General features: G+C 38.3%; 1 protein-coding gene and 1 long non-coding RNA gene across 4 annotated transcripts in view; one reads left to right on the plus strand and one right to left on the minus strand.

Annotated features, from left to right (window-relative positions):
- SYNDIG1 (synapse differentiation inducing 1) overlaps window positions 1-14,623 on the minus strand; it is a 283,421-nt gene that overhangs the window by 167,338 nt on the left and 101,460 nt on the right. The gene's annotated exons all lie outside the window — the stretch shown is intronic.
- On the plus strand, window positions 6,583-12,430 carry LOC142144670 (uncharacterized). The gene is made up of 2 exons (XR_012689768.1): window positions 6,583-9,761; window positions 11,629-12,430. It is a non-coding gene; the product is annotated as an uncharacterized LOC142144670 (long non-coding RNA).

Genomic DNA, 14,623 nt, shown 5'->3' on the forward strand with positions numbered 1-14,623 from the left:
AGTGAACTTGAATCATCTGTGGTTGCCACACTGTGAAATGAAAGATAGATACTAAGTACTGCATTTAAATGCAGCATTCTAGACACTATCTAAATACCATTGTGGGATTGTGCTTTCTTATATTGTATTTACAAGGTAATGTGCAAATGTCAGAAGGATAAAATTGCTCATATGAGACTAATGCTGACTGCAAACACCATAAACTTGGTGCCAATTTAGGCAAATTGGCTCAATAAAGCCGTGAGGCTTCGAAAGGATGAGCATGCTTAAGAATTATCCAATAAAAATCTATTGGCTCATTTTGGCATGTCTTAAATCCATTCGGCAGATGACTGCTGTTAACTTATAAAACTAAGAGGTAGAGTTTCCAGCACTATTGATTGTGTTCACACAAAATGAAAAAAAAATAATACGATCAATAATAAACAATGAAATACTTAATTTTTTTGAAGTGTGTGTTCTTCCTTCAATGCTTTAATGATGTTCACTCTTCCAGAATTTTTAATAGTATCACCACATATGAAAAAAAATGAATATAACATAGCGTGGACTTTGCCTCATAGATTTATATGTGCTTTACGTACCCCTTGGGCATGCTGCAGTTGGATTCAGGGCCACCTTAACTACTTTATGGGCCCCTGGGCAATGCAGTGCACCAGGCTCCTGGATTATCTTGAAGAATAATTCCATCTTCCTTGTTTTATACTAGACTGGAAACACTTATAAAACTCATGAGCAACGCTCATTGGATATCCAAAAAGGCTACAGGGCACTCTGAAGATAATAAATCTTTGAATTAACACAGATAGACAAAAGTTGGAATTTAAAAAAAAATGCTATTTTGACAAAACAGAGCTACGATCATGAACGAAACAAAATGCCATCCACATAAATATTCTATGTCATTCTCATGAGCCTTCATCAGAGGTACATTATTTTTTGTACAATTCTGTGGTGCTTGTCTGTCTTCTGTATGCTGATATTTGCTGAGCTAACAAGTGATGCATGACATGCTCAGAAGGTCACTGTGGAGTATATTGCAAGAAATTGCACTCTCTAAAAAAGTGGTTCAACTTAACGTCATTTTAATCTTCAAATTGTTACAAAGCCAAATGTGACTGATAGAAGATTCATTATGACTCTAAGTACATGATTAAAAGGTATTTCTGACCTTATTTATTGTATTATTCATATAAAATATATAGATGAGTGAGCTTAAAATACTTGACCCGTAAAGGATTTTCATATCTTGATAATGCAGAAAAACTTCTGAGCAGCAGGCATGTCCAATATAAATCCTAAATAAAAGGAATCTAGGACCTTTTTAATGGATCACTGCTTTTAATCTGAAGAATAATGAAACATGTTACTTGAAAACAGTGATTTGCTTTATAATTCTCCCCCACTTGGTACATGCTTCACTTGCGAGCCACTTTTTATCGTCAATCAATTGTTTCATCCACTAGTTTTATAGAAGCTGATTTAAGTATAAATACTTTATATCCAGTGTAATTTTACCCAAATTTTGTATTAACTCATAATTCATAAACTGCTTGATAAAAAGATTTCCAAGTTACTGTTATTGATTTTTCTCCTGCCTTCTGGTGGAAAAATAAGGAAATAGCTGTCATTCTATTCCACACTTACCATCAAGTAAGTGCAGGATAGTGTGAAAGAGTATTGAAAGTTCCCCAATGCTGCACCAAGCAGAGTAATCCATGTCCATTGCATTAGAGAGAGGGGCAGTATATACAAGTTTAAAAAAATGTATTTGTTATAGAAATAATTTAAATTGTATATAAATAGAACAGCCGTCCGCTATTTGCCCATGCTGCTCCAGGTATGTATGAATGCGGTGCTGAAATAGGGGTCCACAGCATTTCAACACGTGCCCGGCATTTGATGAAGGGGCGTCACAGTGTTGTCAGTGGAGAGGAGCCGAGAGTACTCAGGCGAAGAAGAAAGAAGCAACAGCAGAGAGGTGAGAAAAAAAAAGGCTAATTACATTACTTATGAAATAATGAAAGAGAGGAGCTGGAGAAAATGGGGAAGAGGGGACTGGAGAAAACATGCTGGAAAGGGAGTTGGAGAAAACATGCTGGAGAGGGGGCTGGAGAGGAGGAAGGGGGGGGGATGATGTAGAAAACAGGGGGGAGAGGGGGCTGAAGAAAACATGCTGAAGAAGGGGCTGGAGAAAGCATGCTGCCCCTCTACAGCTGGAGAAAAATATGCTGGAGAAGGGGCTGGAAAGAAAGCGGAAGGTAGGTAGGATGAGGGGGGGATCTAGAAAGTAATTGTAGAGCGGGCGATTTAGGGGGGGGGGGGCGATTTAGACCCCGCCCCCTTTTTGACACCTATGGCTGCCTGCGGCTGCACACTATGTGCAGGTCTGTTTGGCAGAGACAGGCAGGGACAGTGTGCTGCCCGGCTGCTCTGATTGTGCTTTAACACAATCGGAGCAGCCGATCGGGCCACTGGGTAGGATGAAGAAAACAAAGGGGAGAGGGGGCTGTAGAAAACATGCTGGAGAGGGTGCTAGAGAGAAGGGGAAAAGGAGGATGGAGAAATTGGGGAAAAAAGTGGCTGTAGAAAATAGCAGTTTGGAGGGGGCTGGAAAGATCAAGGAGGGAAATCAAGGGACTGTTGGTTGGAGAGAAGATGGGATTGTCTTAAATATATGCCACATAAATACTATAAAACCTAATAAGTAATTAAATCTAACTATAAAAAATAAATCAGTAGTATATTCAAAAGAAGATGATGTCTTTATTATCAATAATAGTCTCTATTAAATGTGGGGTAAATTTGTAAGCTATTTTGGGGCACATGGGGAAATGTGTATTTTTATTACATGGCTAGCCCTCTACAAGCACTGCTATTAATTTAATGTCATGGCTGGTGGAGGTGGGATATGTCTGTTTATTAAATGAGAATGTTATTAATTTACTGTTGGTGCAGCTGGTGATGGGGGAATGTTGGTTTATTAAACAGTAATGCTATTAATTTAATGTTGGAGCTGGTTAGGAGGCAGGAGACTTATTTTTTTAATGAAAACACTATTAATTTAATGTTGTGCTGGTTAGGAGGAAGGAAACCTAATTATTAAACATGGGAGCTATTAATTTAATGTCAGGGCTGCATGGGGGGAATAGGCATATTTATTAAATAGGAATGCTATCAAGTAAATTATAGGGGTGATTTGGTGAAGAGAGGCCTGTTTATTAACCAAAAAAAACTACTGATTTAATGTCTGGTTGGGGTAGGGTGAGGGAGCCTAAATTGTTCATTCACTGCTCAACTTTCCAGGAGGTGAATAATAACTATCTCTTTAGTCAAAGCTACAAGAATAGATAAGAGTTTACCGCACAGTGATGAAGAATGGTCTTGTGTTTGTAGAGAGCTAGACATGTCCACACTGTAGGATGGCTACACCTCTCCAGCGGTGCGTCACCTCTGAGAGGTGGCATCTATTTCCACTAAAATTGGGGGAAGGGGTGGTGCCAGTGTTCTCTCTTTCCCAAGGCACTGAAATATCTAGTTATGGCTCTGGCTCTTTGTAATGCAATGAAAAATGAATAACAATACAATACGATGGAACAATACAAAGAGTGCTCCCCACACTTGTCCAAACATTGAGGTCTGGACAAGTGTGGGGAGCACTCTCTGAGTTTCACAAAAAGTAACAAGTAGGGCAAAGTCAACTTTACTCAGTGCTCTCTATCACATGCACAAGGTTCCAAGGACCAGAGACTGATGCAGAGACAGAGACAGATAAGAGTAAAGATGGTGGAAAACAGAGAAAATTAACACATAATGACAACAACAGACATGGTCCAATAATTATACAGCACAAGAATACTGGAGCATACTTTAGACACTAAATAAATAATCACCATCTACTGCGACAAGGTGACCTCATTCAAATATTAAAACACAAATAGGAGGTCGTGGGGGCAGTTCGACAGCCATTATAAGGGTAGAGATTGAACACAGATAGTGAAATAAAGAGGGTACATACAAAGTAAAATGATAGGCAAGGGCAAGATAAACTAGACATAACTAAGCAATGAGGTAAGGGGGAGCATACAAGAGATATGTAGGGTGGAGAGAAGAATGGAATAAGGAGTCAGAAACATTAGAGAGAAACAGATATGAGAAATGGGAACATACAGGCATAAGGGCAATCTAAAGATAAGGCATGACAGATGAAGGAAGACAAGGTAAAGAGATAGTGGGAAATACAACAGACAAGGGGCAGCATATTTTCTTGTTTATGTCTTGCAAAACAAGGGGACAGTGGGCAGGAGAGTCATGGAAATGACAAGGATGTTATAATAAAGTAAACAGGCAGGAGAAACAGGGTCAGAAATGAGGGAAGAGGAATGTGGAGACAAAAGGGGTAAAATTCCAGAAGAAGAGAGACAAAAGGCGGGCAAGTGTGCAAATGAGACCAGGATTAGACAAGGGAAGATGTGAGGCAAATTTCGGGAAGCAAGGTAGAGCAAGTTGAGACAAGCAAACATAGAAAGACAAATGGATCACATACAATGCATGGCAAGACAAGAGGATGGGCACAGGGGTAGCAGACAGATGTATGTAATGAAACAAGGAATGCCAGATATAAGGAAAGGGGGCAGAGGAGACTATAAGATATACACACGAGAGAAGGATGAACTAAAGTAAAAAACAGAGGTACACAATATAGACTTCTATTATGGAAAGAAAGAGTCCTTACAACTATGGAAATTAAGTGTATCATAGTAGAAATTGCTCAGGGCAAAGAATGTGCTATTTGTATATATTTTATGTGCTTTGTGTTGTTTGTGGTGGTTTCTGCTATGATTGTGCAAATATTTGACTACCGCCTTGGCAGTGCTACTAAAAAGGAAAGTGCTTACTTGGTGCTGACAGTCAGAAGCTGTTAGTAACCTGCTGCAACTGTATGTGATAACTATTCATTTAGTTCTTTTAAAGTTAATTTCATTTAAAGTATTAGCAGATGGTAGCTATTAATTTATTATGGTGGCACCCTTTATTAAATGTTGGTGCATTTAATATAAGCTGGGATTAGCAATTATATGTTGTAGAGACTAATAATGCAATGTGGGGTCTCTGTATTAAATGTGGGAGCTAGTTTAGGGGAAATAGATCTATTTATTGTTTTAATGTTGTGGAGGAAGAACAAGAGTGTTTGGCTTTCCAAGAGGTAAATAGTAGATATCTCTTTTCCAAACATGGTCACAACATTCCAGGATCTGGCCAAGCAACAACAGAGCTTAAGACACCAACAGCAGCAGCAGGTAGTCAAAGCTGGAGAGAGAATCTCAGTCTGCCACCTGTCCAGATTGGGCAGTCACAAGCACTTTTCTCAGAGTTTCTTTCCACATGGAGCAGCAGTGATTTGAAGACCAGGGCCCTCCTCCAGAGGACACCATAGACGATAGGTGTCTCTGGGGGAGGGAGGTTGTGTGACAAGGGGAGGATGGTCGGGTGCATATGTAATAAGGGGAGAAAACCCACACTGCTGCCCAGAAGATAGCATCACTTTGAATAAAATGCTCTCATCCCATTTTTTTTAAACAGAGCTTTGAATAAAATGCTCTCTCCCCATTTTTTGACAACATAATTAACATGACATTAAGTAATAAATATAAAAATGAAGCAAAAACTAAAATTCAAGAGCTTGATGACAGGTCCGCTTTAATGTTATAGTAGTGTTAAATATGATTTTTTGTTAAGGCCTCATAAGGCCTTTGTTCAGCCATTTTATTGTAACTTGTATAGAAATATTATTTGCTAGAAGAGATTATTCATTTTTCTGTTAACTTGCAGTTTTGCAATATGTGAGCCTATGGCCTTGAAGTTGAACTAATAGGGAACACCTGAAGAATGTAACCAGTTATGAAAACAATAATGAGCTTCATATCCAGCTGGTAGTATGGGAACTGTATCCATGGTGTTGCACATAGCATATCTCCAACTCCCCTTGAGATAAGAAATAATAGGCTCATCTGTCCTTAGAAGGGGGAGAAAAGTAAACACCTCAAGAATACGTGAGAAAGTTAATCAGTAGCGCTTCTCATAAACTAGTGGTATAAACTATTGTGTGCATATGACGTAGGATTCATTTATTCAGTAGCCTATAAAAACCTGTATCTTTGTATCAATAAACTAGAGAATATTCCTTGTATACAGAACTTGGTCTGTGTCAATTCTCTCCAGCTGATTGAAGCGCTTCCAGATATACTTGACACCACAGGCTGACTTGGGTCAGAATTTTAGATCTAACAACTTGGAGGTCGCCACAGAGATTCGCTGTCCAGCAGGCTACAAGACAGACAACGGAGGTTTCCCAGCACATTGAACCCCAACATCCGCGGTCAGTAGATTTCTACTCGTTGGTCTTCCTAGTCTGGGTCACCTCATGTCTGTCTGAGGCACCTGACACGCGAATTTGTGAGTCTCAAGTATCATCTGATTAATATAATACAGTATTAACCCAATTTGTTTACTGTAATTGTATTGTTGATTAGATTTTTGAAAGATGATTGAATTTTGAGTGCATGTGTTTGTACCTATGTATAAAGCATAAAAGTCACATAAGACATTGATCAAAGAAGCATGTAATGGAATAGAGGGATTTAGAGAGTTATTGTTTTGAACATTGAGTGAACATTTTAGACACCATCCCCAGAGGTATATCAAAGAAGGGAGATTCTGTAATCTGCCCAAATTGTGTAAGAGAGATTTCCAAAAGACCTTCGTCCCAGATACTGTCAAAGAAGCTATTTAGCACGGACATCCAGTACAAGGAGTCCACAGAACGGGACGTCCAGTGCAAGGACAACCCACAGAAACTAGATAAGAGTCCCGATTTGGACTCAACAGAATACTGTCAATACGAGTAATATAGATAGTAAACAAATGACAGCAGCTCCCTCATAGATATGATGCACAAAGACTTAAGGAAATGGGGGAGTAGAAGGTCTGCAGGGAATTTTTCAAGAAAGCGGGGATAGCCAAAGATATGTGTGGATGGAGAAACAAAGGTGTTGCAAGTGGTAATGTGACAAGAACAAAGGGGTATTGAGATCAAACCCCAAGAGATTGTTTGAGGTGGCACAGGAAAGTTAAGAGATCTGAAAAGTCGAAATATATGTGGATATGCTAAATGCATCGGAAGCTGAATAATGAATCAAGTAGGTTGTATATTATAAATGTATGTTTGATCCTGTGCAGCTGAATAAGTGAAATGTGCCCCTCCCTTATTCTGTGTAAATGATTTCAGTGTGTTGAGATAAGAAGCACACTGTTTTTTGTTTTTTGACAATGTATGTAAAATTGAAAAAATGTGTCCGGAGTGCTGATTGATGATAACATGTTGAAGCTAACTTGTATTTAGTGTAATGCTGGGACTTGTAGTTCCACAGCAGTAGGCTGGAAGATGTCAGTTAAGTTTTCTTTCTCTGTATGTGAGTTTTGTCTCCGTCTTACTGCGTGTGAGAGAGATCCGTGATAATTCACATTGTTTGTTCTCTGTCTTAGTGCTCTATAAGGGAGATGTTTGATTTACTTTAAATCACAATGTTTGTCTGTCTTGTCCGTTTTTTACAAGAGACATGTTTCAAGGTTGAAAAAGTTGTACATTCATTGCTTAATGATAAGCTTTTAAAAAGATACAAAAGAAGTTTTAAAATGTTTGGTCCGATTGCACGGACAAGATTGTAAATAATGTACATTATCACTATAAGTACTAGTGTCAGAACAAAGCTGGCTGGGATCCAACAAGCCGTTTCTGTATTTGAACAAAATAATTTTGTTTCTGAAGTTCAGAAATATAGCTTTCTCTTTAATGAAGTTGAGAATTGTGGGAGTGAGCTTACATGCTGTTTTTATCTGTGTTAAAATGGCGCTGATGAATGTTCTCAGAAATCAGGAGGGTTTGTTATGCCTTTAAAGAAATGTTACGAGATAAAATGTCGTCTGTGAGCGAGACTTAAGTGAATATATTTTTACTTTGAACACGAAAATCACAGAATCTAGAAATATGTGTGAATATTTGGTCACGGGAGAGAGATTTTGTTGAGAAAATGTTGAATGATTTACAGACACAATGTATTGTGTCTAACGAGAGTACTCTGATTTATGAGACAGTGCTGCTTTTAAAATGGTTGAATACTTGGAACCAAGATTCCAGATTGAATGTTTCTAAACCCGGAAATTTAATTAGTGTCATTTAAAAGGGCTGTACTAAGAGATGATAAGAAAGGAGTGGCTTTGAACACTCGCCCAGGTCTCGTCACTTTGACATTCTCTATTTGTGAAATTAGGGACTGCCCCTTTGAGGAAATCAAGGCATGGAACGCATAGCGTCACAGTTAAGCTTTTAGCAGCTGTTCACTGGTTACCTGATAACAGTATACACGCATGTTACAGTTACAGTAATTCCTAGTAAATAAATGTTAATCTCTATGCAAAAGTTTTTTTTATTCACAGGTCTCCAGCTGCAAAGACCCATTAGGCAATCCAGATTGCATTGATTTAACTTCCAATGCACCATCTTTGCACCACAACAAACATAAGTATAAACTAATGAAGGATTTAAATAACGTAAACTCTTCTGAGTAATGATTACCTTGTTTTGGAAAGAGATATTAGAGTTTATGTGCTATTCGCATAGCAAATGCATGAACTAGGTGGTTTTTCTGTATGTGCAGAAAGCAAAAGGTTTTTATTTGCATCCTCATTACAGTTTTGAGTAAATCAGTGTTTGTAAAGACATTTACTGCCCTTATTTACTGTGCTATAATTGACATATACTGTAAATAATTCTTTTTATTGTGGGTATGGTAATGCATTGATGGGAATTCTATATTTTTACAGAAATGAAAAAGATTTAAGACTTTAAGAGCAATTGTATGTGCTCCTGCATTAGCACTTCTGGATCATAGCAAGCCATTTATACTCTCCTCTGAGCAGAACCAAATGTTTAACCAATTTTAAGCTGAAATAACTTCAGCGCCAGCACTGGCTTTGCCAGATTATGACAAGCCTTTCACATTATTTTGTTATGAAGTCAGTGCACATGTACAAGGAGTACTGACACAAATACATGGTCGCAAGCTAAGGTCACTTGCATACTACTCTGCTTTAGTGCTTGAAAAGAGTATAGATATTGTGCTAGGACACCCAGTTACCTTAACGGTATCGTACGTTGTGACAGAAACCAAGCACAAGCAAAACATTTGTTACCGGCCAGATTTACTAAGTATGAAGATATACAGCACAAAGGACATTCCCTCCTATTGTGAAATGAGTGACATATAACACTTGCCGAGCGCACTGTGTATTTTCTTCCTCCCTTTCCTTTTTTATTAGAAGACAAAAAAAAAAAAAAAGGAAGCACAAGAGGCCCCAGAGCCTCTCATGTTCACAGATATATGTTAAGACCTTCAGACAAGGGGAATCTGAGTAAACTGTATTTTAAGTTTTTTAAAGGTCCAAGGGAGACCAGAGAGGGGAGTTCATTGATATTAGCAGGAGGAATATAGATTGCACGTTATTTTCCTTTGCTGTGCGCTGTAGATGTGTACTAGACTAGAAAGGAAAGCCAAGTTTGGAAGAACCAGACTCAGGCCCATAGTAATGTATAGATCATTATACATAATTAGAAAATTCTAATATGAAAGTTTAACCCAACCAAATAAAGAAAAGAGCAACCCATGACTACAGGGGTTTACACCCAATGCAGGAATGTGTTTGTGAGTATTGTGGCCCAACACATTATTATATACACTAATAGAACTGATGATGTGGCTTATTAACAGGTTATTTAAGCTAAGTGTTTCTCTTCCAGAAGAATTAAAGTTACCACATCTGTCTTAACCGTTGTACTGTACACTCCATCTAATGAGTGTAAACTTTGTGGAACTCAGAAACCAAGAACCTTTTCCTTGGATTCCACATGCTCCTTACTGAAGCCTATCCTAATGAAGTAGCACTGCTTACTCCCAGTAACGTTACACTTAAGCAGTGCACAATGTTGAATCCTGCTGCCTTATTGCAGCAAGTTTCAAAAGATGGGAGAAGTACCTGTATATATTGGGGTTACCCTAGGGATTTGGGGGAATTCCATTCCAGCTTGAACAGAAAGAAAGGAAAAAAAAAAAATGCAAACAAAATTTTTCTGAACATGATTGCATAGAACTAATGAAACAAGAATCTCTGGTTTTATCTCACATTAAAGATAAACCATTACCAGATGCAGACATCACTCTTTTTGTAGATGGTTCACACTATCACATAGATCCTGTCCCGTATACAGGGTGTGCTGTAACCACACACACAGAAATAGTGATACAACAGACTCTACCGAGTCACATGTCAGCACAAGAAGCTGAACTAAAGGCCCTGACACTTGCATGCATATATGCAAAAGGACAAAGAGTAAATATTTACACTGATTCAAGTTATGCATTTGTAATTGCGCATGATTATGGCCCTGTATGGAAAAGTAGGGACCTTATGGGTTCAGCAAGCAAACCAGTCAATATGATGAACATACCAGGGCACTGTTCACTGCATTCCAGCTGTCCTCCAAACAGTGATGAAGGTGAAGACACACACAGAGATACTACCCCCGAAGCTAAGTGAAATAGACCAGGCCGCACGAGAAGCCGCCATAGCCCCAGTACCCCAAGGGGAGTCTATTTACATGGTGACCCCCTGACCCCTGTTTGACCAGAGCACACTCCAACTTATGGAAAGACAAGCAACAGAAAATAAGAAAAAGACTTGGGCAATACATGGAGCACTAGAAGTGCAAGGAGTGGTGTAAAGGTCAGCGTTTGTGTCTGCCAAAAGTAGTTTATCCCATTATGGCCAATATAGCACACGAGAAAGTGCATCTGGGAAAAGATGCTATGGTTGTACTCACTAGCAGCTTATGGATAGTACCAGGGTTCGCCCAAGCAGCACAGTCATTAGTGGCAGAATGCCTAGTCTGTGCACAAAGTAACCCGAGTAAGTCTGTCCTATGGAAAAGCACACCCCAGACATAATATCCCTATAAGAGGATACAGATAGACTTTATAACTTCCCAAATGCTCGGGCTTTGAGAATGTGCTTGTCTGTGTCAACTTCTTTAGTCACTGGCTGGAGACATGGCTGTATAGAAAAGCAAATGCTAAAGCATTAGCCAAGAAAATTGCGAATGAGGTAATCTGATGATATGGTGTACCAGAGGTCATTGTAAGTGACAGAGGGATACACTTTACGGGGCAAGGATTCCAGAAACTATCACACCCCCTACAGATCCCAAAGTTCAGGATGTATGGAGCGCCTTAATGGTACACTGAAATTGAAAATGCAGAAAATAATGGCTGAAACAGGTCTGCCATGGATCTCATGTTTACCTGCACTCAGTAAAAAATACTGCTAGGAAAGACACAGGTTTAACACCATATGAGATATTGTTTGGCACAGCAAACAGAACAGGCTGTTATTTTCCATAGCAACTACACCATGTATATAGTGATTTGTTGAATTATGTTGCCTTATTATAGAAACAACTAACTGAAATACATGGTCAAATATTCTCCTCCATTGCAAACCCTAATTTTGATACAGGTACCCATAAACTGCACCCTGGGGGGCTGGGTGGTCGTGAGAAAGCACATCAGGAGAAGTCTTGAACCCAGATACAAGGGTCCTTATCAAGTCCTGTTGACGACTCCCATGGCAGTGAAAGTACAGTAAAGAGACACCTGGATTCACGCATAACACTGCAAAGTCTTCAAATCAGGGGAGTCTTGTTCTGATAAATAGAAATGACTGTCTCATTGTATTGATATGTCTTGCCAGAATAATTGTGACTGAAGTAGGGATTAAGGCCTCCCTAACCCAGTATGAAACAGACAGTTAAGTGACATATTGCCTATGCCACTGTGAGAAACATATGGGAAGGAGTGCTCAACAATTTGCACTCATAGTAGAGTAAACTCTGAAAATGTCTTTGTGCAGATGCATAACCTCATTGGTAAAGTTGTCAGTAATGATTCATGTTGGATATTGGAAATATTGGCATTAGTAGCAAATGGTTTTGCAATCCTGTTGATCGTATAGGTGATAATGAAACTAAATATATGGCTGATTAAGAAGTTACTGACACTTGATTGTTGTCTCTCCAAAAAGGGAACCACTGAAAATCCCGAACCTCTGATGATCACAGAAATTACTTCTGAAACCTGACCAGACTATGAGTGTCATGAATTATTTGGACTAGCAAAGCCAAAGAACTGCAGAGTTTGCAACAAGAAACTACTAAAGATTGAACAAAGGACATGCAAGGCCTGCAGAACTACTATAGACTCATTAACTACCTACTAAGAAACCATCTTTTAAGAAACCATCTTCTAAGAAACCATCTTTTCTAGACATGGACATTTGCCAAAATGCATCTCCTCATAAATCAAGTTAGGACAGGGAGGATCACAGGCTTATTAGTGGGGGATGAGTTGACAGATTCCTAAGGGGACCAACTCTATGCATGTGGCCTCCTACATGTGTATAAGTACCTGCTTATTAAGAATGTGGTTCTATAGATAGGATTAGGTAGGTAGGAGGAGAAAGGGTCGAAAATTGAATAAAAGATGGGAAATGTTAAATATGATTTTTTGTTAAGGCCTCATAAGGCCTTTGTTCAGCCATTTTATTGTAACTTGTATAGAAATATTATTTGCTAGAAGAGATTATTCATTTTTCTGTTAACTTGCAGTTTTGCAATATGTGAGCCTATGGCCTTGAAGTTGAACTAATAGGGAACACCTGAAGAATGTAACCAGTTATGAAAACAATAATGAGCTTCATATCCAGCTGGTAGTATGGGAACTGTATCCATGGTGTTGCACATAGCATATCTCCAACTCCCCTTGAGATAAGAAATAATAGGCTCATCTGTCCTTAGAAGGGGGAGAAAAGTAAACACCTCAAGAATACGTGAGAAAGTTAATCAGTAGCGCTTCTCATAAACTAGTGGTATAAACTATTGTGTGCATATGACGTAGGATTCATTTATTCAGTAGCCTATAAAAACCTGTATCTTTGTATCAATAAACTAGAGAATATTCCTTGTATACAGAACTTGGTCTGTGTCAATTCTCTCCAGCTGATTGAAGCGCTTCCAGATATACTTGACACCACAGGCTGACTTGGGTCAGAATTTTAGATCTAACAGTAGGATACAGCACATAATTATGAAGCTAACATCAATAAATAACAATATGTCAATACATATATACATTGTTTTTACTCATAGCTTTGTTGCTGCTGAACATTTCTGTAAAATATATAAAAAAAAGTGTGCTTCCTTCTCCGTGAACACAAGTTCAATCCCCTTTAGCTGTTCAAGCATTACACTGTACGTCAATGTTATCGAAAGCTGTGCCTGACATTAATAAAACCACTTCCTCCTTCACTCTTGCCTCAAACAAAATCAATACAATGGCTACAGAAATTCTATCCCTTTTGACCAAGGAGATTACAGCATGCCAGAAATATTTACAACAGGCTCATACAGAAAATCCTCTCAAAACATTAGTTTCCTTTAACAATAATTCAGCCACACTAGCCTCAAAGTGATAGACAGTTAAACTATTCTTAAATAAATATGTTTAAATATCACACAGACAGCTGTCCTCAAGAGCAGCAAGGAGAACCTAGTACTGTGCATTAGTTTCTGCATATCTAGAAGGGGTTTGCACCTCAATGATGAACTCAATATTCATAGTTCTAAAGATACCTTTAAACCATCTTAGTGTAAACAGTGAAAACAACACAAATGGGATACTAAGTAATATATATGGGAGGGAGTTAAGTTAAAGTCTGATATATTCAATAATAAAGATATAAATTTTAGTTGCTGTTTTTCAACCTTAACTCTGGTCATAAGCTGGATTCTGACAGTAGAAAGCTGGTGGCTTGTACCCTCATTCTGCATGACATGGCGGATTATGAGTCATTGTTACGTAAAATTAATATTATTCATTTTATCAACGACAGAATGTTAAAAGGAGCAATGCCCTAATGTTTGTATTTATTTCCATGAAAACAACATTGCACCTCCCAACCTTTGAGCAGAGAAAGAGGAACGCTTTGTGCCTCTCTGTGATCAGCCCACAATATAATTCATAGACACCAATTGACCGCTTGGTATAAACAGAATTCCTTAGGTTAAATTTTTTTTATTATATCAATAATTACAGTGATGAATAGATAACACATCACAGAAAGGATAAAAAAAGTTAACAAAACTAATGAAAAAATAAGTACAACTTTATTTATGCTTTCAAAATACATCAACAAGTAAATATTAAAATATAACCCATTGGTGACAACTATTAATTATTTCTCATTGTATTGAGTGACATATATAAATCTTGAATTATTTCATTTCTCTTTGAGTGGTGAATTAGTTTATTGTAGAGTGAGTAATGTTTGAAATTCGGTGTCAGCTGTGATTTTTAGGTGAGAGGCTAATATGTTGGATGTAGTAAAAATTAGGGCCCTCGAGTAGAGTTGGAGACAATTTCCATCTAAAACTCGGGTGTAATTAGTGTACGAAAAA

This window comes from Mixophyes fleayi, chromosome 3 (genome assembly GCF_038048845.1).
Source record: "Mixophyes fleayi isolate aMixFle1 chromosome 3, aMixFle1.hap1, whole genome shotgun sequence".
NCBI lineage: Eukaryota > Metazoa > Chordata > Amphibia > Anura > Limnodynastidae > Mixophyes > Mixophyes fleayi.